Source organism: Salvelinus alpinus, chromosome 12 (assembly GCF_045679555.1).
Source record: "Salvelinus alpinus chromosome 12, SLU_Salpinus.1, whole genome shotgun sequence".
In the NCBI taxonomy this organism is placed as follows: domain Eukaryota; kingdom Metazoa; phylum Chordata; class Actinopteri; order Salmoniformes; family Salmonidae; genus Salvelinus; species Salvelinus alpinus.
This window is the reverse complement of record NC_092097.1, coordinates 7,087,196-7,111,666: the sequence shown is the minus strand read 5'-3', so window position 1 is coordinate 7,111,666 and position 24,471 is coordinate 7,087,196. Positions and strand designations below refer to the sequence as shown.

The following is a 24,471-nucleotide window of genomic DNA, read 5'->3' as shown; positions in this document are numbered from 1 at the left end:
GTCGTCAGTGTCCGTCCTGAGATTAGAAGGTTTGGGGTTTCGATCCCCGGTCGAGTCATACCAAAGACTCTATAAAGTCCTGGCACATTCCTCACGCGCTGCAGAAACAGCGCGTGAGGGTGCCCTATGGGCCATTCTGGAAACACAATTACCGGTGATTTTCATCAAATCACTGTTATTAGAGTTCTATAAATAACAACATTTCATTTCAATCATCATTTTTTTGACACACATTTCCCTACCGCACTTTATAAAAACAATGAGACAATTTGTTATGACACCAGTTCAGCACTAATTACACCCTTTAATAAAAGCCTGACACATGCAATCGGTGCATCGGACAACACTGAGCTGTAATTTAGCTATGGCCCTGGTCAGTGGATGTTACTGTTCTTTATCTGTATGCAGCAGCACATGAAAATGCACAAATACATATCAGCATTTGGATAACCCTTTAAATCTATGCTCAGATAAAGTAAGATGTCATACGGGTGGGTAAAAAGCTACTGCACAGTGCAGTGAAGAAAACGTACTCCTCTTTTTTTCCCTCTCTCTTTATTTGCCTGTTTGGTAGCCTGTAGTGCAGTAGCTACAGTAGGTCGATGGTGTTGGCCATCACACACCACAGCCAGTCCTGTTTGAAAAGTATCCAAAGAGACCGATTAGAGGGCAGAGTCCCTGAAGTGCTCCAGCACGAACCAAAAAATGCTTTGGCCCTATTTCTCTGTTGTAGTAGTGGTCTTGCAATGAAGTACGCAATAAGAGACCTGTGTTGCCCACAGTACTGTACTGGATGTGGGTAGAGTCAGGAAGTAGAGTTGATAGTTGAAACACTTCACTGCTACTGTAGGTAGTAGTTAGCATCAATAAAGGGTTCACCAAAAAACAAGGGAAAGGGAAATGTTTCACACTAGATAGTTGAATTATGCCTTTACCCAGTACATACTAATTGTATGAGCAGATACAGAATTGCTACTTAGGGTGCCAGCAGTATTCTCAGCTGAATTGTATGGCGTCTGTAGGGTGCCGAGTAGAGTTAGTTCCAGGCCTAAGAACAGGGATCCATTTTAAATGTTTCTAATGCTTTGTTGGTTGCTATTAACCTCGCGCTAGGCGGTTGACTGCCTGTGATGTTGTTGTAATTAAAGGAGGACAGCTAATTAGTGAATGAAACAGCTTTTCTTCCACAGACCGGAGGAAGCCAATGTCCTGATCGGCAGCACAAGCCTACTGTTTGTTACTTACTATTATGTCTTACCAACATACAGTATAGTAAAGCAAGAAAGCTAATGGTCACAAATTATTAAACCAGCGAAATTAGATAAGAGTAATTCATGTTCTAAGAAATCTCTCTCTAAGAAATGCATTTGTATCCATAGAATCCACATATAATTGTTATAGAGTACACCTACAAAATTAAGGCACAGCAGGTTTAATACACTTAAAATGTCTGTTAATGGCAGTGAGATTGCCTTGCAGGGACTGTGATTGGAAACTATACATTCTAAAAACATTTAACAAGACTAGGTCAACGACATAGACATAACATTGAACATTTAAATGTAACCATTAAAAGCACTTAGCTACTTCAAATTCTCTATTCAGGAATATCTCATTTGAGATGCTGAAAACATTTGAAAGTGTTGTAATCCCTCCCAAATAAGCCAAGATGTGTCTGTATAGGCCAAGTAGGTATTGAGTTGATGGGGTCTTCGGTGTTAAAAACTGGCAACAGATTTGAAAGGGTGATTATTGTGTATTACTATTGTTAACCATATTTTCCTTTGGATGCCATTCCTGCTAAGTTCTCGCACTCTGAAGCATTAGACCAGGGTTCGTCAACTACAGTAAGTTTGGCCTTGGGTCAAATTTTTTCTGAGCTAATAGTTGGTGAGCCAGAACATAATTAGTATATAATATTAGCACAATTAATTGGCCTACACAACAAATTAAACAAAATGTTTAACACATCTGATTAGTACTCAGTGATAATAACAATCATTTCGATCTGATTATGCTCATAAATTCAACATGTCTCTATTCAGTTATTATTTTTGTCTATTTCTCTGTGCATTGATTGGTGGGGAAAAACAGGTCTATGTAGCCTACTGTTGGCTACACTATTGTTTTTAACATCAACATTATTTCAGAATAATTCGCTTGATAGCAAGAGAAAATGTCGCTCTCAAAAAGCATCAAAACAAAGGTGGGTAATGAAAATCGAAGTTTCAGGGAAGAATGTACAGAGAGGTATGTGTTCATATTACCTTATTTTCCCAATGCCAAGCCAGTGGGTCTTATTTGCAATGAAAATGTTGCCGTTTGCAAATAATTAAATCTCAGACTTCATTGTGAACCGAAGCATGGGAACTTTCAAAATGACTTTCCCGCCACAGACAGATGCCCGACGCAGAAACATTGAAGTGTTACACACACAGCTTTTCGGGCTGACAAATTCTATCACTTAAACGAGTTAAATCTGCAGTTACAAGGAAGAGGAAAAAAAGTTGTGGACATGGTGGAGAAACTTGAGGCCCTTTACTAGGAAGCTTGAGTTGCTCAATTTGGACTTGTCATCTGGAAGGCTACTGCACTTCAGCACACTGAAGAACGACAGGCAGAGGGACCAGGCAACTTCTCCACATGATTTGAAGACTACAGCATGCCCAAGGATATCGTTGCGTTAGTACGTGATCCTCTCACAGTCCGCCCAGGTGGAAGATTCTCCTCCCTTGCTAAGAAAACAATACCCTCGCGTGATGAGGCCGCAATTCAAACGGAGTTGATTGAATTCCAGACATCAAGCCATCAGGGATGCACTAAGGAGTGCCAAGTCCTTATGTGAGGAATAAAGTACAATGAACAAACTTGTATTTTAGGTGGTTAAAAATGAATGACTTACACCTGCGAGTCCTCATTTTCCTCTATGAACGCAGTATAGCTTCACGACAGGAACTGGCTTTCACATACGTCAATTGAGGACTGCTTGTGCATCAATATCACATCCATCTCACCGGACATCCACAAGATTGTGTCCGAGGGGAAATGCAACTTTTCCCATTGAGTAAGTAACTTAGTGGCCTATATGACTAATTATTAAATACTAATATTATTGTGAGTGCTTATCCAGGGATATTTAGGTCTTAAGCTGACAGTATTTTCTGTTTGTTCTGTCGTTACTGTAACGGCAGTCTAAGTCGTCCTCCTCATCGGACGAGGAGAGGCGAGAAGGATCGGAGGACCAATGTACAGCGTGGTAAGTTTCCATGATTTAATGAACATGAAAACAATATACAATTACAAAATAACAAAACAAACTAACCGTCACAGTCCCGTGTGGCACAAACACTGACACAGGAAACAACCACCCACAAAATCAACACAAAACAAGCCACCTATATATGATTCTCAATCAGGGACAACGATTGACAGCTGCCTCTGAGAACCATATTAGGCTGAACACAGAAACAGACAAACTAGACACACAACATAGAATGCCCACCCAGCTCACGTCCTGAACAACACTAAAACAAGCAAAACACATAAGCACTATGGTCAGGACGTGACAGTACCCCCCTCCTGAGGTGCGGACTCCGAACGCACCCCTAAAACTCAAGGGGAGGGTCTGGGTGGGCATCTGTCCGCGGTGGCGGCTCCGGCGCAGGACGAGGACACCACCATTGTCTTTGTCCCCCTCCTTAGCGTCCTTTGAGTGGCGACCCTCGCCCCCGACCCTGGTCTAGGAACCTTCACAAAGGTCCCCCCTAGATTTAGGAGACAGCTCAGGACAGAGAGGTAGCTCAGGACAGAGAGGTAGCTCAGGAAAGAGGGGCAACTCCGGACAGAGGGGCAACTCCGGACAGAAGGGCAACTCCGGACTCAGTGGCAGCTCATGACTGAGTGGCAGCTCATGACTGAGTGGCAGCTCATGACTGGAGGGCGGCTCCTGACTGGAGGGCGGCTCCTGACTGGAGGGCGGCTCCTGACTGGAGGGCGGCTCCTGACTGGAGGGCGGCTCCTGACTGGAGGGCGGCTCCTGACTGGAGGGCGGCTCCTGACTGGAGGGCGGCTCATGACTGGCTGGCGGCTCTGGCGGCTCCTGACTGGTTGGCGGCTCTGGCGGCTCCTGACTGGTTGGCGGCTCTGGCGGCTCCTGACTGGCTGGCGGCTCTGGCGGCTCCTGACTGGCTGGCGGCTCTGGCGGCTCCTGACTGGCTGGCGGCTCTGGCGGCTCCTGACTGGCTGGCGGCTCTGGCGGCTCCTGACTGGCTGGCGGCTCTGGCGGCTCCTGACTGGCTGGCGGCTCTAATGGCTCGGGACAGACGGGCGGCTCTGACGGCTCGGGACAGACGGGCGGCTCTGATGGCGCTGGGCAGACGGATGGCTCAGATGGCGCTGGGCAGACGGATGGCTCAGATGGCGCTGGGCAGGCAGGCAGCTCAGACGGCGCTGGGCAGGCAAGCAGCTCAGACTGCGCTGGTCAGACGACCGACTCTGACCTGCTGAGGCGCACAGTAGTCCTGGTGCGTGGTGCCGGAACTGGTGGTACCGGACTGGAGACACGCACCTCAAGGCTAGTGCGGGGAGCAGGAACAGTGCGTACAGGGCTCTGGAGACGCACAGGAGGCTTAGTGCGTGGTGCCGGAACTGGAGGTACTGGGCTGGTGACACGCACCACAGGGAGAGTGCGTGGAGGAGGAACAGGGCTCTGGAGACGCACTGGAAGCCTGGTGCGTGGTGTAGGCACTGATGGTACTGGGCTGGGGCGGGAAGGTGGCGCCGGATATACCGGACCGTGAAGGAGTACACGAGCTCGTGAGCACCGAGCCTGCCCAACCTTACCTGGTTGAATGGTCCCCGTAGCCCTGCCAGTGCGGCGAGGTGGAATAGCCCGCACTGGGCTATGCTGGCGAACCGGGGACACCATTTGTAAGGCTGGTGCCATGTACGCCGGCCCGAGGAGACGCACTGGAGACCAGATGCGTTGGGCCGGCTTCATGACACCCGGCTCGATGCCCAACCTAACCCTACCAGTGCGGCGAGGTGGAATAGCCCGCACTGGGCTAAGCACGCGTACTGGGGACACCGTGCGCGCCACCGCATAACACGGTGTCTGACCAGTACGACGCCCTCTCACTCCACGGTAAGCACGGGCAGTTGGCGCAGGTCTCCTACCTGACTTCGCCACACTCCCCTTTAGCCCCCCCCCCCCCCCCAAGAAATGTTTGGGTGAGCCTCTCGGGCTTCCAGCCGCTCTGCCTTGCTAGGGCCTCATAATGCCGCCTCTCTGCTTTTGCTGCCTCCAGCTCCGCTTTGGGGCGGCGACACTCCTCTGGCTCTGCCCAGGGTCCTTTACCGTCTAGAATTTCCTCTCATGTCCATTCCTCCTGGTACCGCTGCTGCTGTCGCTGCTGCCCGTTGCCACGCTGCTTGGTCCGGGTTTGGTGGGTGGTTCTGTAACGGCAGTCTAAGTCGTCTTCCTCATCGGACGAGGAGAGGCGAGAAGGATCGGAGGACCAATGTACAGCGTGGTAAGTTTCCATGATTTAATGAACATGAAAACAATATACAATTACAAAATAACAAAACAAACTAACCGTCACAGTCCCGTGTGGCACAAACACTGACACAGGAAACAGCCACCCACAAAATCCCAACACAAAACAAGCCACCTATATATGATTCTCAATCAGGGACAACGATTGACAGCTGCCTCTGATTGAGAACCATATTAGGCTGAACACAGAAACAGACAAACTAGACACACAACATAGAATGCCCACCCAGCTCACGTCCTGACCAACACTAAAACAAGCAAAACACATAAGCACTATGGTCAGGACGTGACAGTTACAGGAGCAGGCTATCCCGATACAAACGTTCAGATACTGCCATTTTTTCTTTAAATTATTGTTTTATGTAGGATGCTACCGTTTTGGCCAGTTGCAATTGTAAATAGGCCTAATTTAAAAAAAAATGCTTATATTAGGACATTTTTTTTTGTGAAAGATGCTGTTAAGCCTCATAGCCTACCTCAGCCAGTTAGTTATTTTATTTTATATAGGCCTAGGCTCGGAAGAAAGACTCAGTTAAGCTCTCTTGTTATTTGTAAAGTCAAATTAAAGTGAATAACTGTTGAATGAATTACTCAACTGGTATATGTTTTCTCAATATGTTTCAGTGCAACACTTGCATAACAGGTTAGATATATTTTCAGCACCAGGCGCTGCTCACCTCCTATTGATTGCGCTGCGGTTGCAGCTTTATGTCTAAGCACCACAAAATGGTCTGCTGCCTGCTTTATTAGTTGACTGTCTCCTGCATTCTCTCTCCTCATGAATGAGGTTAAAATGTAACTTTTGCATTATTTAGGTAAGGGTTACTTCCTTCTTGGGAAATTGCATGTTGGAGTTTTTGCATCTCGGGTCTGAGATTTTTTATTATTAGATATATTTTGTTTTTGAATAAAATATTCATAATTCATTTGGGGGGCCAAATAATATTGCTGGCGGGCCATATCTGGCTCGCGGGCCGCGAGTTGGGGAACCCTGCATTAGACTGTCTTATGTTGGTAGAATCCAAATTGTAATTGAATACTTGAGATAAGGAGTTAAGAACTGTAAGCACAATTAGCAAGTCAAGAACTTGAAATTCACGTCTGCATTTTATCACGCACTTTTTGAAATATTAATGAGGTTGGGTAAAAAGTGATCACACTTAGTTAAAGCTGAAAGACAGTTATTGAGTGACTAAACCATCATGTGTTTTTTTTTACTCTGTTTTTATCAACCTGGCTAAGCTCTCTGACGTCACTTCACACACAAAGTGTGAAAGCGAACATATGCAGAGCTGATACACATTTACTTCCGAGCGTTATTATTACTGTGACTGCACAGCCACTAAATAACACCTCCAGAAATAGCAGGATCTCTGTAAGAAGAAGAATTTCAGCCCTATTAATCTGTTACTGAAAACATTACCATTTATGGGACACAAAAAACCATGCATCAATAACCAGTGTGAATTAGGTTCTTTAAATAAACGGTATTCATCGCATGCTGTTATTGGAGAATCCGTGCAATGTGTTTGCTGAGTGATTATTTCCTATCCCTCCTGTTGTACTACATATGTTAGAGAACTGCTCATCAGCAGAGACAAAACTCACTTTGTCAATTAATGACTAGTAAATCACCCTCCCAATAATGATCCCGAAAAACGTGTTTAACACTAATGTTTATTAGCTAATACAAAGAGCAATTACCTTGCAAGGCCTCTCCCCTGTGCTTTGTTTTTGTTGAATTACACTGAAATTACAAGGCAATCTTGACACATAATTGGAATTAATTGTCACTAATTATTTTTTCTACAATAATACAGATTAGACTACAGACTAAAGCACATATTTGGGGAGAGGGCTTTAGCTATTCCATCGGGACCTTCTCTGGTTATCAAACTCATGTCCCATTCTCAAATGTCTAATTTACAATTCAAATATTGCCCTATGAAATAAAGACATTTAATTATAAAATGTGTAAATGTCCTTAGATTAAATGAGATGCAAACAGAGTCATCCAAACCTTAAGTAGGCATGCACTTATTGTGCAGCATCATTCTAAATGTGATGCGTTCACATTTACCCATTAGTCTGAAAATCCCCTTTTATGTGGCATCCAGTGGAGGTGAGGGGCAGCTGGACTGAGATGGCCAATTAACCATTTCTTTGTGGATTTTGATGTTTGCTCGGGGTTATTGTCTTGATGGCACGTCCACTTGCAACCAAGTTTCACACTCCCGTCAGAAGCAACCAGGTTTTTGGCTAAAATGAGAGGAATACCTATGTGAGAATGCAGTTCCTTGACTACAGCTCAGTGTTCAACACCATCGTCCACTCCAAGCTTGCCACCAAGCTTAGGAGCCTGGGACTGAACATCTCCCTCTGTAACTGGATCCTCGACTTCCTGATGGGTCGACCCCGTGGGGGAACTGCAGGGGTATGTGCTTAGTCCACTCTTGTACTCCCTGTACACTCTTCAAATTTGCTGACGACACGGCGGTGGTAGGCCTGATCACCTACGACGATGAGACAGCTTACAGAGAGGAGGTCCGTGACCTGGCAGTGTTGTGCCAGAACACCAACCTCTCCCTCAACATCATCATCTGTCATCCAGGACCTCTAAATCAGGCGGTGTGAAAGGAAAGCCCGGAAAATCGTTAGACTTCAGCCACCCATGCCATAGAGTGTTCTCTCTGCGGCACGGGTACATCAAGTCTAACACCAACAGCCTCCTGAACAGCTGAACAAAAATATAAACGCAACATGCAACAATTTCAAAGATTTTACATATGGAAATCAGTAAATTTTAATTAAATTAATTAGGCCCACGATGAAATCCCTGATTGGTTTCCTTCTTCTCCGGCAACTGAGTTAGGAAAAATGCCTGTATCTTTGTAGAGACTGGGTGTATTGATACACCATCCAAAGTATATTTAATAACTTCACCATGCTCAAAGAGATATTCAATGTCTGCTTTTTTAATTTAACCATCTACCAATGGGGCCCTTCTTTGAGGCACTGCAAAAACTCTGTGGTCTTTATGGTTGAATCTGTGTTTGAATTTCACTTCTCGACTGAGGGATCTTACAGATAATTGTATGTGTGGGGTACAGAGATGAGGTAGTCATTCAAAGATCATGTTAAACTGTCACATCTACTCCTGCCACTCCCTCTAGTGCTCACCCGATGTCTCCTTGACCTGCCGCCACTCCCCCAGTTCTCTCTCCGTCTCTGTGTGTGTGTGTGTGTGGGCAGAGACAGGTGTTCTGGAGTCAGAGCAGATCCCCACCAGCTGCAACCTGTTCCATAACCAAGACCTCTACAAATACTCAGTCCTGCCGCTTCCACGCTGCCAGATCGTAATCTCTGCTCAGTCAGTCTACGTTTCTAGCCGTTTGTTCCTGTTAAGATCCTGTTGTGCCTGACGCTGTTTTCCTCTCCGCTACAATTCTGCCGCTCTGACTCTGGTCCCTGTCTCCAGTCCTACGTCTCGTCATTCCTGCTACTCTGTCCTGGATCCCCCACTCTACGGCTCCCTATGATTCCCCTCCGGACTTGCTCACCCTGTCCTAACACCTCTCGCTTCAGCCTCAGCCTCAGCACCTGGTTTTCTGCAACCCACCTGAGCTTCCCCTGGCCTGCACTCAATGTTCCCCCTGTGTTTCAATAAATACCTTGGTTACCTCATCCCTGTCTCCTCGTCTGAGTCTGCTCTTGGGTTCACCTGTTCCGCTCCGCGTGACATAAACATTATTATTGCACACAGAGTGAGCCCCTACAACTTATTATGTGACCTGTTAAGCTAATATTTACTCCTGAGCTTATTTAGGCTTTCCATGACAAAGGGGTTGAATACTTACCGACTCAAGGCATTATAGCTTTTCATTTTTAATTCATTTGTAAAGATTTCTAAGAACATATTTCCACTTTGACATTGTGGTATTGTGTGTGTGTGTACACTCTTAGAAAAAAAGGTGCCATCTAGAACCTAAAAGGGTTCTTCGGCTGTCTCCATAGAGAACCCATTGAAGAACCCTTTTTGGTTCCAGGTAGAACCCAAAAGTGTTCTACCTGAAACCAAAGAGTGCTCTCCTATGTGTACAGTCGGGAAAAAAAAATGGAATCCTTTTTTCTAAGAGTGTAGGAGAGTGACACATAATCTCAATTTAAACCAATTTAAATTCAGGCTGTAACACAAAATGTGGGAAAAGTCGAGGAGTGCAAATTCTTTCTGAAGGCACAGTAGACACTCAAGCACACTGACACGCCATCGCAAACACTTCATCATTTCCTCACACACATAATGTGCACATACATTTATACTGACTCTACACACACGCACACCACTCACATACAATTATCATATATGACGCAGCTACTCTGTTTATCATATATCTTTATGCTTAGTCACCTTACCCCTATACATAGCTACCTCTATCACTCCATTATCCCTGCACATTGTAAATATGGTGCTGGAACTGACTGACCCTGTATATAGTATGCTTACTCACCTTCTCATGTTATTTCGTATTTTTATTTGTGTGTTTTTGTTCTACCTTATGTTATTTGTTGTATTGTTATTGATTACTGCATTGCTGGGTTTAGAGCTTGCAAGAAAGGCATTTCACTGTACTTGTGCACGTGACATTACATCTTGGAACTTAAAATGTCCTGGTACTGGGTAAAGTTAATGATGACGTTGACCTTAACAAAGGCCCCAGGACCAGTGGAAGCAAAATAGCTCCATAACATCAAAGACCCACCTCCACATTTTACAGTAGGTATTAGAGCAGGGAATTGCCTGGGACCTCACGATACAATATTATCACGATACTTAAGGGCTGGTACGATATATATTGCAATTCTTACGATTCTATACGTATAGCGATTCAATACTGCGATTTTATTGTGATTTGATTTTCCAAACATATGTCTGCTATATGTCTGCTGCAGAGACAGGCGAGAGCATGCGAAAACGTGTTTCATAAGTCAGCAAAATAAAAGTGCTGAAAACATGTTGGCTCACTAATTAAAAAGAAAATGGAGAACAAGCTATAGGATGAAAAATACCAGAGTTTTGGCGCAGGTACAGCCGACTAGTGCTAGCTACCAACAGTAACAAAACAAAAATATATACACTGCTCAAAAAAATAAAGGGAACACTTAAACAACACAATGTAACTCCAAGTCAATCACACTTCTATGAAATCAAACTGTCCACTTAGGAAGCAACACTGATTGACAATAAATTTCACATGCTGTTGTGCAAATGGAATAGACAAAAGGTGGAAATTATAGGCAATTAGCAAGACACCCCCAAAAAAGGAGTGATTCTGCAGGTGGTGACCACAGACCACTTCTCAATTCCTATGCTTCCTGGCTGATGTTTTGGTCACTTTTGAATGCTGGCGGTGCTCTCACTCTAGTGGTAGCATGAGACGGAGTCTACAACCCACACAAGTGGCTCAGGTAGTGCAGTTCATCCAGGATGGCACATCAATGCGAGCTGTGGCAAAAAGGTTTGCTGTGTCTGTCAGCGTAGTGTCCAGAGCATGGAGGCGCTACCAGGAGACAGGCCAGTACATCAGGAGACGTGGAAGAGGCCGTAGGAGGGCAACAACCCAGCAGCAGGACCGCTACCTCCGCCTTTGTGCAAGGAGGTGCACTGCCAGAGCCCTGCAAAATGAACTCCAGCAGGCCACAAATGTGCATGTGTCAGCATATGGTCTCACAAGGGGTCTGAGGATCTCATCTCGGTACCTAATGGCAGTCAGGCTACCTCTGGCGAGCACATGGAGGGCTGTGCGGCCCCACAAAGAAATGCCACCCCACACCATGACTGACCCACCGCCAAACCGGTCATGCTGGAGGATGTTGCAGGCAGCAGAACATTCTCCACGGCGTCTCCAGACTCTGTCACGTCTGTCACATGTGCTCATGTGCTCAGTGTGAACCTGCTTTCATCTGTGAAGAGCACAGGGCGCCAGCGGCGAATTTGCCAATCTTGGTGTTCTCTGGCAAATGCCAAACGTCCTGCACGGTGCTGGGCTGTAAGCACAACCCCCACCTGTGGACGTCGGGCCCTCATACCACCCTCATGGAGTCTGTTTCTGACCGTTTGAGCAGACACATGCACATTTGTGGCCTGCTGGAGGTCATTTTGCAGGGCTCTGGCAGTGCACCTCCTTGCACAAAGGCGGAGGTAGCGGTCCTGCTGCTGGGTTGTTGCCCTCCTACGGCCTCCTCCAAGTCTCCTGATGTACTGGCCTGTCTCCTGGTAGCGCCTCCATGCTCTGGACACTACGCTGACAGACACAGCAAACCTTTTTGCCACAGCTCGCATTGATGTGCCATCCTGGATGAGCTGCACTACCTGAGCCACTTGTGTGGGTTGTAGACTCCGTCTCATGCTACCACTAGAGTGAGAGCACCGCCAGCATTCAAAAGTGACCAAAACATCAGCCAGGAAGCATAGGAACTGAGAAGTGGTCTGTGGTCACCACCTGCAGAATCACTCCTTTTTTGGGGGTGTCTTGCTAATTGCCTATAATTTCCACCTTTTGTCTATTCCATTTGCACAACAGCATGTGAAATTTATTGTCAATCAGTGTTGCTTCCTAAGTGGACAGTTTGATTTCACAGAAGTGTGATTGACTTGGAGTTACATTGTGTTGTTTAAGTGTTCCCTTTATTTTTTTGAGCAGTGTATATAGTTTATGTATATATTTTTCCCGAAACTTCGCTATAACATTGTCCAAAAATAATATTGCAACATGTAACTGTGTCGATTTCACCCCCCCCCATCACAGTAGGTATGGTGTTATTTTCTGCTTATGCATTCTCAGTTCGATGCCAATCCCACCACTGGTGTGCATGGCCAAAGAGCTCTGTTATCATGTCATACAACAAATTTAAAGGCCTGGAGTTTGCTAAAGGGCACATGGATTGGAACCGGTGCTTTGGTCAGATGGCATAAAAATAGAGCTCTTTGGCCACACACACCAGTGGTGGGTTTTGCGTCAAAAGAAAGATGCATATTCATCACATAGCCCCATATGGTGGGGGATATTTGATGTTATGGGGCTATTTTGCTTCCATTGGCCCTCGGGCCCTTGTTAAGGTCAACGACATCATGAACTTTACCCAGTACCAGGACATTTCAGCCAAACACCTGGTTGTCTCTGCCAGGAAGATGAAACTTGGCCGCAAGTGGATCTTCCAGCAAGACAATAACCCCAAGCGCACATCAAAATTCACAGAATTTGCTATTTGGCCACAAAATCAACATTTTTGCAATGGCCATCTCAGTCTCCGGACTTGAACACCATCGAAAACCTATGGTTTGAATTGAAGAGTACAGCGCAGATGAAGGATGCCAAGGATCTGGAAAGATTCTGTATGGACTAAGATCACTCCCAATGTGTTCTCCAATCTCATAAAACATTTTAGAAAAAAGGATCAGTGCCATTTTCCTCACGAGGTGAGGTATTGAAAGGTATTGAAAACAGGGGTGTCAATAATTGACCTCTACCTTTTTGAGAGAAAAAAAAATGACTTGTTAAACAAAATCGTTTTCTCTGAGCAATTGTATCAATATAAAGTAATATACAGTGTCATGACTCGCTCTCCTAGGTGACGATCAAAGGTGCCAGATCAGCTCGGCACATGGCTGACAGATAGCCAGACCCCCCTCTCTCCCACCAGAGGGGGGAGTTGGGCTGGTTTTATGACTTAACAGCCGGTCGTAAACTTTCTTTCTCTTGCCCCGATGTATCGAGAGGTGAAAATACTTTGTTACACAGAGAGACTTTGCTGCCAAAACTCCAACGTCCAAAATGGGAAATGGTCGGTGTGGATTTAAAGAACAATTCTGTCAAGTGATTATTATTTTGTGATATCATTAAGGATGGTATAACTAAATAACTGTATCTCTGAGGGTGTACACATTCCAGTCAGTAACCATGCCCACATGAGCACAGACATTGTGTCGGCGTGTTGGAACGCCCCTAATACCAGAGTGCTCAAAAGGACTTGTTCACAAAATTTACATGAGACCAAAACATGCCGGGTTGCTGCTGGCATGTAAAGTGGTCCTAGCTGTACCCTGAATAATCAACCAATGAGACCAGAGAACGTGAAGCCGTGGTCCACACGTTGAAATGGTGAGAAACTTTGTAAACCAGACCAAAACATGCACCATCTGCAGCTGTGCGTGTAAAGTAGTCTAGAACGTTTGACCAAAGATGAGAGGGAAGACAGATCCCTCTGAACACTGTGTGGTACACCCAAAGTATCTATGCTAACAGACACTCCAGAACAAAAGAAACCTACTACTAATAAGGACATTGTGACCTCTGGTGAACAACCAGAGACTTACATCAAACCACTTCCCATAGACGTATCGAGTGGTTTCACCAGAGAGATGACAGAGACAGACATCTACATGTAAATATATATTGCATTCCTTTTCCGAATGATCGGTCGTTCATGTGCAAAGTATTCATATTCCCGTGAGCATAGCTCCCAAATGTATGTACGAGAAGTTGACTCTTTGTCTCTCCTTCTTCTTACATACCCCTCCCCTTTCCATTGCGTAATCAAAAGGTTAGTCCACTAAGGACCTGTTTTCATTGTATTATGTATGTAATCAATAACCTATGCTATGTGTGTTTACGTATTCTGTGTGATGATTTAGTTAGTTAGTAAATAATTAAGCCAATTTGTGTATCGCCGATTCATCACTTAGGTTAGGGTTCTTGCAGATATCCAAGGATAATGCGGCGTTGTGCTCCAAATCCCGTGGTGCCCCAAATTGCTAATGAGTTAATTGTTACATGATTAATTTAATAATAGAGTAATAATTAAACATAGTAGGTAATTATTCAATAAATAGCAGTCTTCACATTAATGAAAGTCACATCACAACAACAGTAATTGCCTCATTTGTATGAGCATACAATATAGGTCAGTATTTAGAATTAGGCTGGGGAAATGTTAGCTAAGTTGAGGTGAGTGTTGCTCATGATCATCTTGTCTAGTTGGCTCACTTATTTGAACATTTTGCCATGTTATGTAGTTTAACAAGTGGATTATTTTGCTCTTCACTCGCAGTCAGTAGCCTAGGCCTACTCCCGACCAAAAGCCTGTGACTTCACTGACTCTGATAATCAATCAATGTGATTTTGTTTCACCGAATCTCCGTCTGTAGGCTATAGGCTATTTGTTTGATTGGTTTCTAGTTGTACAAATAAGTGGTGGCGGCAGAGCTAATCTATGTGTTTGGTCATCGATCACTGATCAGAAACATCTAGCATGCAATAATGTAGCCTAAATCAAGAGTAGACGTAGTATTTTGCTCGATCGCGTATAGGCAACTCCAAAAGCCCGCAGAGGTTGTGAAATATTGACACGAGACACATGCTTTTGAAGACAGGATTGCTATTGTTTTCTATTGGTATCATGTTGCAGATAAGACCCTATGCCTGGTCCCTAACAAAGTGGAGTGAGGGTAGGAAGGAGATGAAACGTGGATCAAACAAAACATAGGCTTGGGCTCTGTTTCGAAATAACACTTTTTTATGATATTGGTTCCACACATTCCTGTGACAAGTTGTGTAGGAAAAATAGGATTTATTTTATATTCCATTATATTCTTACATTAAAATATATGTCTGTTGACTGTGATCGGGTAGGTCTTGTCTTGTCTGTTTAATGAACAAAATGACAAACTATTGATTTAATTTGGATGGCGCAGCCATGGCTGCACAGAGCTGTATCATAAGGCCTAATTCAACTCAAAATACGTTATTCTATTATTTAGAAAATACATTTTATTAGTCTTATAATGTTTCTTAGTACCTGCCTAAACAAATTAATAACGGATTACTTTTTGATGGTGTATATTTAAAAAAAATAGACGCCAACCCACATCTTTTTAAAAAAAAATTATTTCACCTTTATTTAACCAGGTAGGCTAGTTGAGAACAAGTTCTAATTTGCAACTGCGACCTGGCCAAGATAAAGCATAGCAGTGTGAACAGACAACACAGAGTTACACATGGAGTAAACAATAAACAAGTCAATAACATGGTAGAAAAAAAAAGAGAATCTATATACAATGTGTGCAAAAGGCATGAGGTAGGCAATAAATCGAATAATTACAATTTAGCAGATTAACACTGGAGTGATAAATCATCAGATGATCATGTGCAAGAAGAGATACTGGTGTGCAAAAGAGCAGAAAAGTAAATAAATAAAAGCAGTATGGGGGGTGAGGTAGGTAAATTGGGTGGGTAGTTTACAGATGGACTATGTACAGCTGCAGCGATCGGTTAGCTGCTCGGATAGCAGATTTTTAAAGTTGTTGAGGGAGATAAAAGTCTCCAACTTCAGAGATTTTTGCAATTCGTTCCAGTCGCAGGCAGCAGAGAACTGGAAGGAAAGGCGTCCAAATGAGGTTTTGGCTTTAGGGATGATCAGTGAGATACACCTGCTGGAGCGCGTGTTGCGGGTGGGTGTAGCCATCGTGACCAGTGAACTGAGATAAGGCGGCACTTTACCTAGCATAGCCTTGTAGATGACCTGGAGCCAGTGGGTCTGACGACGAACATGTAGCGAGGGCCAGCCGACTAGGGCATACAGGTCGCAGTGGTGGGTCGTATAAGGTGCTTTAGTAACAAAACGAATGGCACTGTGATAAACTGCATCCAGTTTGCTGAGTAGAGTATTGGAAGCTATTTTGTAGATGACATCGCCGAAGTCGAGGATCGGTAGGATAGTCAGTTTTACTAGGGTAAGTTTGGCGGCGTGAGTGAAGGAGGCTTTGTTGCGGAATAGAAAGCCGATTCTTGCTTTGATTTTGGATTGGAGATGTTTGATATGAGTCTGGAAGGAGAGTTTGCAGTCTAGCCAGACACCTAGGTACTTATAGATGTCCACATATTCTAGGTCGGAACCGTCCAGGGTGGTGATGCTAGTCGGGCGTGCGGGTGCAGGCAGCGAACGGTTGAAAAGCATGCATTTGGTTTTACTAGCGTTTAAGAGCAGTTGGAGGCCACGGAAGGAGTGTTGTATGGCATTGAAGCTCGTTTGGAGGTTAGATAGTACAGTGTCCAAGGAAGGGCCGGAAGTATATAGAATGGTGTCGTCTGCGTAGAGGTGGATCAGGGAATCGCCCGCAGCAAGAGCAACATCATTGATGTATACAGAGAAAAGAGTCGGCCCGAGAATTGAACCCTGTGGTACCCCCATAGAGACTGCCAGAGGACCGGACAACATGCCCTCCGATTTGACACACTGAACTCTGTCTGCAAAGTAGTTGGTGAACCAGGCAAGGCAGTCATTAGAAAAACCGAGGCTACTGAGTCTGCCGATAAGAATATGGTGATTGACAGAGTCGAAAGCCTTGGCCAGGTCGATGAAGACGGCTGCACAGTAATGTCTTTTATCGATGGCGGTTATGATATCGTTTAGTACCTTGAGCGTGGCTGAGGTGCACCCATGACCGGCTCGGAAACCGGATTGCACAGCGGAGAAGGTACGGTGGGATTCGAGATGGTCAGTGATCTGTTTGTTGACTTGGCTTTCGAAGACCTTAGATAGGCAGGGCAGGATGGATATAGGTCTGTAACAGTTTGGGTCCAGGGTGTCTCCCCCTTTGAAGAGGGGGATGACCGCGGCAGCTTTCCAATCCTTGGGGATCTCAGATGATACGAAGGAGAGGTTGAACAGGCTGGTGATAGGGGGTGCGACAATGGCGGCGGACAGTTTCAGAAATAGGGGGTCCAGATTGTCAAGCCCAGCTGATTTGTATGGGTCCAGGTTTTCCAGCTCTTTCAGAACATCTGCTATCTGGATTTGGGTAAAGGAGAAGCTGGGGAGGCTTGGGCGAGTAGCAGCGGAGGGGGCGGGGCTGTTGGCCAAGGTTGGAGTCGCCAGGAGGAAGGCATGGCCAGCCATTGAGAAATGCTTGTTGAAGTCTTCGATTATCACGGATTTATCGGTGGTGACCGTGTTACCTAGCCTCAGTGCAGTGGGCAGCTGGGAGGAGGTGCTCTTGTTCTCCATGGACTTTACAGTATCCCAGAACTTTTTGGAGTTAGAGCTACAGGATGCAAATTTCTGCTTGCAAAGCTGGCCTTTGCTTTCCTGACTGACTGCGTGTATTGGTTCCTGACTTCCCTGAACAGTTGCATATCGCGGGGGCTCTTCGATGCTATTGCAGTTCGCCACAGGATGTTTTTGTGCTGGTCGAGGGCAGTCAGGTCTGGAGTGAACCAAGGGCTATATCTGTTCTTGGTTCTGCATTTTTTGAACGGAGCATGCTTGTCTAATATGGTGAGGAAGTAACATTTAAAGAATGACCAGGCATCCTCAACTGACGGGATGAGGTCAATATCCTTCCAGGGTACCCGGGCCAGGTCGATTAGAAAGGCCTGCTCGCAGAAGTGTTTTAGGGAGCGTTTGACAGTGATGAGGGGTGGTCGTTTGACCGCGGACCCGTGGCGGATACAGGCAATGAGGCAGTGATCACTGAGATCTTGATTGAAGACAGCAGAGGTGTATTTGGAGGGCAGGTTGGTCAGGATAATGTCTATTAGGGTGCCCATGTTTACGGATTTAGGGTTGTACCTGGTGGGTTCCTTGATGATTTGTGTGAGATTGAGGGCATCAAGCTTGGATTGTAGGACTGCCGGGGTGTTAAGCATATCCCAGTTTAGGTCACCTAACAGAACAAACTCTGAAGCTAGATGGGGAGCGATCAATTCACAGATGGTGTCCAGGGCACAGCTGGGAGCTGAGGGGGGTCGGTAGCAGGCGGCAACAGTGAGAGACTTATTTCTGGAGAGATTAATTTTTAAAATTAGAAGTTCGAACTGTTTGGGCATAGACCTGGAAAGTATGACAGAACTTTGCAGGCTATCTCTGCAGTAGATTGCAACTCCTCCCCCTTTGGCAGTTCTATCTTGACGGAAAGTGTTATAGTTGGGTATGGAACTCTCAGAATTTTTGGTGGCCTTCCTAAGCCAGGATTCGGACACGGCAAGGACATCAGGGTTGGCAGAGTGTGCTAAAGCGGTGAGTAAGGCAAACTTAGGGAGGAGGCTTCTGATGTTGACATGCATGAGGCCAAGGCTTTTTCGATCACAGAAGTCAGCAAATGAGGGTGACTGGGGACATGCAGGGCCTGGGTTTACCTCCACATCACCCGAGGAACAGAGGAGTAGTAGGATGAGGGTGCGGCTAAAGGCTATCAAAACTGGTCGCCTAGAGCGTTGGGGACAAAGAATAAAAGGAGCAGATTTATGGGCGTGGTAGAATAGATTCTGGGCATAATGTGCAGACAGGGGTATGGTGGGGCGTGGGTACAGCGGAGGCAAGCCCAGGCACTGGGTGATGATAAGAGAGGTTGTATCTCTGGACATGCTGGTCTCAATGGGTGAGGTCACCGCATGTGTGGGGGGTGGGACAAAGGAGGTATCGGAGGTACGGAGAGTGGAACTACGGGGTCCATTGCAAACCAAAACAATGATAACTAGCCTGAACAACAGTATGCAAGGCATATTGATATTTGAGGGAGACATACAATAAGGCATAAAGTGATTGCAGGTCTTGATTGGGAGAGCTAGCTAAAACAACAGGTGAGATAACAGCAGCTAGTCAGTTAACACAGCAGCAGCAGGTAAAAATGGCGACGGCTAGGCAGAGAGGGTCGGATTAACTACACACAGATCCTGAGTTAAAGCACAGAGCCGACAGATAAAACACAAATAAACGGAATGGAGTACCGTGAATTAATGGACAGTCAAGCAAGCATCAGCTATGTAGCCAAGTGATCATAGTGTCCAGGGGGCAGCCGTAGATGGAGCAGTGAGGCCTCCACTAAGCTAGCCCGCGGCGTAAGATTGTTCGATAGACCTGTTCAGATAGCAGCCGATATGCTCAAGACAGCTAACGATTAGCGGGCCGCAGTTAGCATATGGGCGTTCAGGTTACGTCGCGATGGAGGGGCCAGTTGAATAACTCCCTCGGGCAGATAACGTCGGTATCCCAGTCGTGAAGGCCCGGTGGGGCTCCGCATCGGCAGTAAAACGGGTCCGGATAGGTGATTGTAGCCCAGGAGTGGCTGATGGAACTCTTCAGCTGGCTAGCTCCGGGATAATTGGTGTTTGCTCCGGAATTGATGTTAGCCAATAGTTACTCGGATAGCAGCTAGTTAGCTGCAAGATCCAGGTGTAAATGTCCAGAGCTTGCGGTAAAAATCCGGGGATATGGAGAGAAAATAGGTCTGGTATGCTCTGGTCTGAGTCGCGTTGTACAAAACTGGCAATAGTTTTCCGAGCTAAAGGATAGCTGATAAGCGCTAGCTGTGGTTAGCTGAACTACTCACGTTAGCTTGTGAGCTGGCTAACTTCTGGCTAGCTTCTGTTGTAGATTTCGGATACGAGGTGAATAATACCTTTGAGGAGAAAAAAAAAAACAGATCCGCACCACATTTGGTGAGGTAGGTTGCAGGAGAGTGTTTTGAAGTTGAGTTTTTAAGAAGAAAAAATATATACAGTGGGGAGAACAAGTATTTGATACACTGCCGATTTTGCAGGTTTTCCTACTTACAAAGCATGTAGAGGTCTGTAATTATTATCATAGGTACACTTCAACTATGAGAGACGGAATCTAAAACAAAAATCCAGAAAATCACATTGTATGATTTTTAAGTAATTAATTTGCATTTTATTGCATGACATAAGTATTTGATACATCAGAAAAGCAGAACTTAATATTTGGTACAGAAACCTTTGTTTGCAATTACAGAGATCATACGTTTCCTGTAGTTCTTGACCAGGTTTGCACACACTGCAGCAGGGATTTTGGCCCACTCCTCCATACAGACCTTCTCCAGATCCTTCAGGTTTCGGGGCTGTCGCTGGGCAATACGGACTTTCAGCTCCCTCCAAAGATATTCTTTTGGGTTCAGGTCTGGAGACTGGCTAGGCCACTCCAGGACCTTGAGATGCTTCTTACGGAGCCACTCCTTAGTTGCCCTGGCAGTGTTTTTGGGTCGTTGTCATGCTGGAAGACCCAGCCACGACCCATCTTCAATGCTCTTACTGAGGGAAGGAGGTTGTTGGCCAAGATCTCGCGATACATGGCCCCATCCATCCTCCCCTCAATACGGTGCAGTCGTCCTGTCCCCTTTGCAGAAAAGCATCCCCAAATAATTATGTTTCCACCTCCATGCTTCATGGTTGGGATGGTGTTCTTGGGGTTGTACTCATCCTTCTTCTTCCTCCAAACACGGCGAGTGGAGTTTAGACCAAAAAGCTCTATTTTTGTCTCATCAGACCACATGACCTTCTCCCATTCCTCCTCTGGATCATCCAGATGGTCATTGGCAAACTTCAGACGGGCCTGGACATGCGCTGGCTTGAGCAGGGGGACCTTGCGTGCGCTGCAGGATTTTAATCCATGACGGCGTAGTGTGTTACTAATGGTTTTCTTTGAAACGGTGGTCCCAGCTCTCTTCAGGTCATTGACCAGGTCCTGCCGTGTAGTTCTGGGCTGATCCCTCAACTTCCTCATGATCATTGATGCCCCACGAGGTGAGATCTTGCATGGAGCCCCAGACCGAGGGTGATTGACCGTCATCTTGAACTTCTTCCATTTTCTAATAATTGCACCAACAGTTGTTGCCTTCTCACCAAACTGCTTGCCTATTGTCCTGTAGCCCATCCCAGCCTTGTGCAGGTCTACAATTTTATCCCTGATGTCCTTACACAGCTCTCTTGTCTTGGCCATTGTGGAGAGGTTGGAGTCTGTTTGATTGAGTGTGTGGACAGGTGTCTTTTATACAGGTAACGAGTTCAAACAGGTGCAGTTAATACAGGTAATGAGTGGAGAACAGGAGGGCTTCTTAAAGAAAAACTAACAGGTCTGTGAGAGCCGGAATTCTTACTGGTTGGTAGGTGATCAAATACTTATGTCATGCAATAAAATGCAAATTAATTATTTAAAAATCATACAATGTGATTTTCTGGATTTTTGTTTTAGATTCCGTCTCTCACAGTTGAAGTGTACCTATGATAAAAATTACAGACCTCTACATGCTTTGTAAGTAGGAAAACCTGCAGAATCGGCAGTGTATCAAATACTTGTTCTCCCCACTGTATATAAAAAGAAATGCGAAGAAAAATATATAAAAAATATATACACGGGACAGGACGAGGACAAAGGACATCTGACTGCTACGCCTGCACATCACTACTACCACTTGTCCCCCGGCATACCGGTATAAAAAGCGTATGCAGGAAAGAATGTGGTAAAAATGGGCCTGTTTGTAAGGATGTCAAATAAACATTGTCCAATTACTTTTACAGGCAAAATACCGTAAATCATATTAACTTCCTCCACAACTGTAAACCCTTTCACAACTGCTACCCTGCTGACTGTTGTCAAGCAAAGCCTGCATTCCACTAGCATTCTAGTATTGTAATGTAAAGTCTGTAGTTTTTCCGCTCCAGTTTCATGTTGATTTAAGGATGCATAGCGTTTTGGCTGTAGAGATTACACTCTAGCTAGCCTATGTACTACTTACAGTTCTGAGAGACAACAGAGGGGAAATACACAGCAACACCACTTTGACAACAAAAAAAACATATTCTATTGTTACCTTTTTATTTCCATCATAGAATAGAGAAATATTAGATTAGTACTTTAACAGATTCATTTGGTTGTGGTGCGTATATATATAAACACTACATGGCTAAAAGTATGTGGACTGTAAATGCTGTTATTGTAAAGTGGAAACGTCTAGGAGCAACAACAGCTCAGACTCGAAGTGGTAGGCCACACAAGCTCACAAAACGGGACCGCCGAGTGCTGAAGCACAGTCTGTCCTTGGTTGCAACACTCACTACCGAGTTCCAAACTGCCTCTGGAAGCAACGTCAGCACCAAAACTGTTCGTCGGGAGCTTTGTGAAATGGGTTTCCATGGCCAAGCAGCCGCACATAACCCTGAGATCACCATGCTCAATGCCAAGCGTCGGTTGGAGTGGTGTAAAGTTCGCCGCCACTGGACTTTGGAGCATTGGAAACACGTTGTCTGGAGTAATGCCTCACAATCTGGCAGTCCGACAGAAGAATCTGGGTTTGGTGGATGCCAGGAGAATGCTACCTGCCCCAATGCATAGTGCCAACTTAAAGCTACAGCATACAATGACATATTAGATGATTATTAAATTAAATTAATTACTTAAAAATCATACAATGTGATTTTCTGGAATTTTGTTTTAGATTCCGCCTCTCACAGTTGAAGTGTACCTATGATAAAAATTACAGACCTCTACATGCTTTGTAAGTAGGAAAACCTGCAAAATCGGCAGTGTATCAAATACTTGTTCTCCCCACTGTATATATACAGTATATATATACATATAGAGTATATATATAAACTCAGCAAAAAAATAAACGTCCTCTCACTGTCAACTGCGTTTATTTTCAGCAAACTTAACATGTGTAAATATTTGTATGAACATAACAAGATTCAACAACTGAGATATAAACTGAACAAGTTCCACAGACATGTGACTAACAGAAATGGAATAATGTGTCTCTGAACAAAGGGGGGGTCAAAATCAAAAGTAACAGTCAGTATCTGGTGTGGCCACCAGCTGCATTAAGTATTGCAGTGCATCTCCTCCTCATGGACTGCAACAGATTTTCCAGTTCTTGCTGTGAGATGTTACCCCACTCTTCCACCACCAAGGCACATGCAATTCCTGGACATTTCTGGTTGGAATGGCCCTAGCCCTCACCCTCCAATCCAACAGGTCCCAGACGTGCTCAATCGGATTGAGATCCGGGCTCATCGCTGGCCATGCCAGAATACTGACATTTCTGTCTTGCAGGAAAACACACACAGAACGAGCAGTATGGCTGGGTGGCATTGTCATGCTGGAGGGTCATGTCAGGATGAGCCTGCAGGAAGCGTACCACATGAGGGAGGAGGATGTCTTCCCTGTAACGCACAGCGTTGAGATTGCCTGCAATGACAACAAGCTGAGTCCGATGATGCTGTGACACACTGCCCCAGACCATGACGGACCCTCCACTTCCAAATCGATCCCGCTACAGAGTACAGGCATCGATCGGTGTGACGCTCATTCCTTTGACGATAAACGCAAATCCAACCATCACCCCTGGTGATACAAAAGCACGACTCGTCAGTGAAGAGCACTTTTTTCCGGTCCTGTCTGGTCCAGCGATGGTGGGTTTGTGCACATAGGCGACGTTGTTGCCGGTGATGTCTGGTGAAGACCTGCCTTACAACAGGCCTACAAGCCCTCAGTCCAGCCTCTCTCAGCCTATTGCGGACAGTCTGAGCACTGATGTTGGGATTGTGTGTTCCTGGTGTAACTGGGGCAGTTGTTGTTGCCATCCTGTACCTGTCCCGCAGGTGTGATGTTTGGATGTACCGATCCTGTGCAGGTGTTACCTGTGGTATGCCACTGCGAGGACGATCAGCTGTTTGTCCTGTCTCCCTGTAGCGCCATCTTAGGCGTCTCACAGTATAGACATTGCAATTTTTTGCCCTGGCCACATCTGCAGTCCTCATGCCTCCTTGCAGCATAACTAAGGCACGTTCACGCAGATGAGCAGGGACCCTGGGCATCTTTCTTTTGGTGTTTTTCAGAGTCAATAGAAAGGCCTCGTTAGTGTCCTAAGTTTTCATAACCGTGACCTTAATTGCCAACCGTCTGTAAGCTGTTAGTGTCTTAACGACCGTTCCACAGGTGCATGTTCATTAATTGTTTATGGTTCATTGAACAGGCATGGGAAACAGTGTTTAAACCCTTTACAATAAAGATCTGTGAAGTTATTTGGATTTTTACAAATAGACTTTGAAAGGCAGGGTCCTGAA

General features: G+C 45.4%; 1 protein-coding gene across 3 annotated transcripts in view; it reads right to left on the bottom strand.

Moving 5' to 3' along the window:
- LOC139535405 (metabotropic glutamate receptor 4-like) overlaps positions 1-24,471 on the bottom strand; it is a 332,761-nt gene that overhangs the window by 136,665 nt on the left and 171,625 nt on the right. The gene's annotated exons all lie outside the window — the stretch shown is intronic.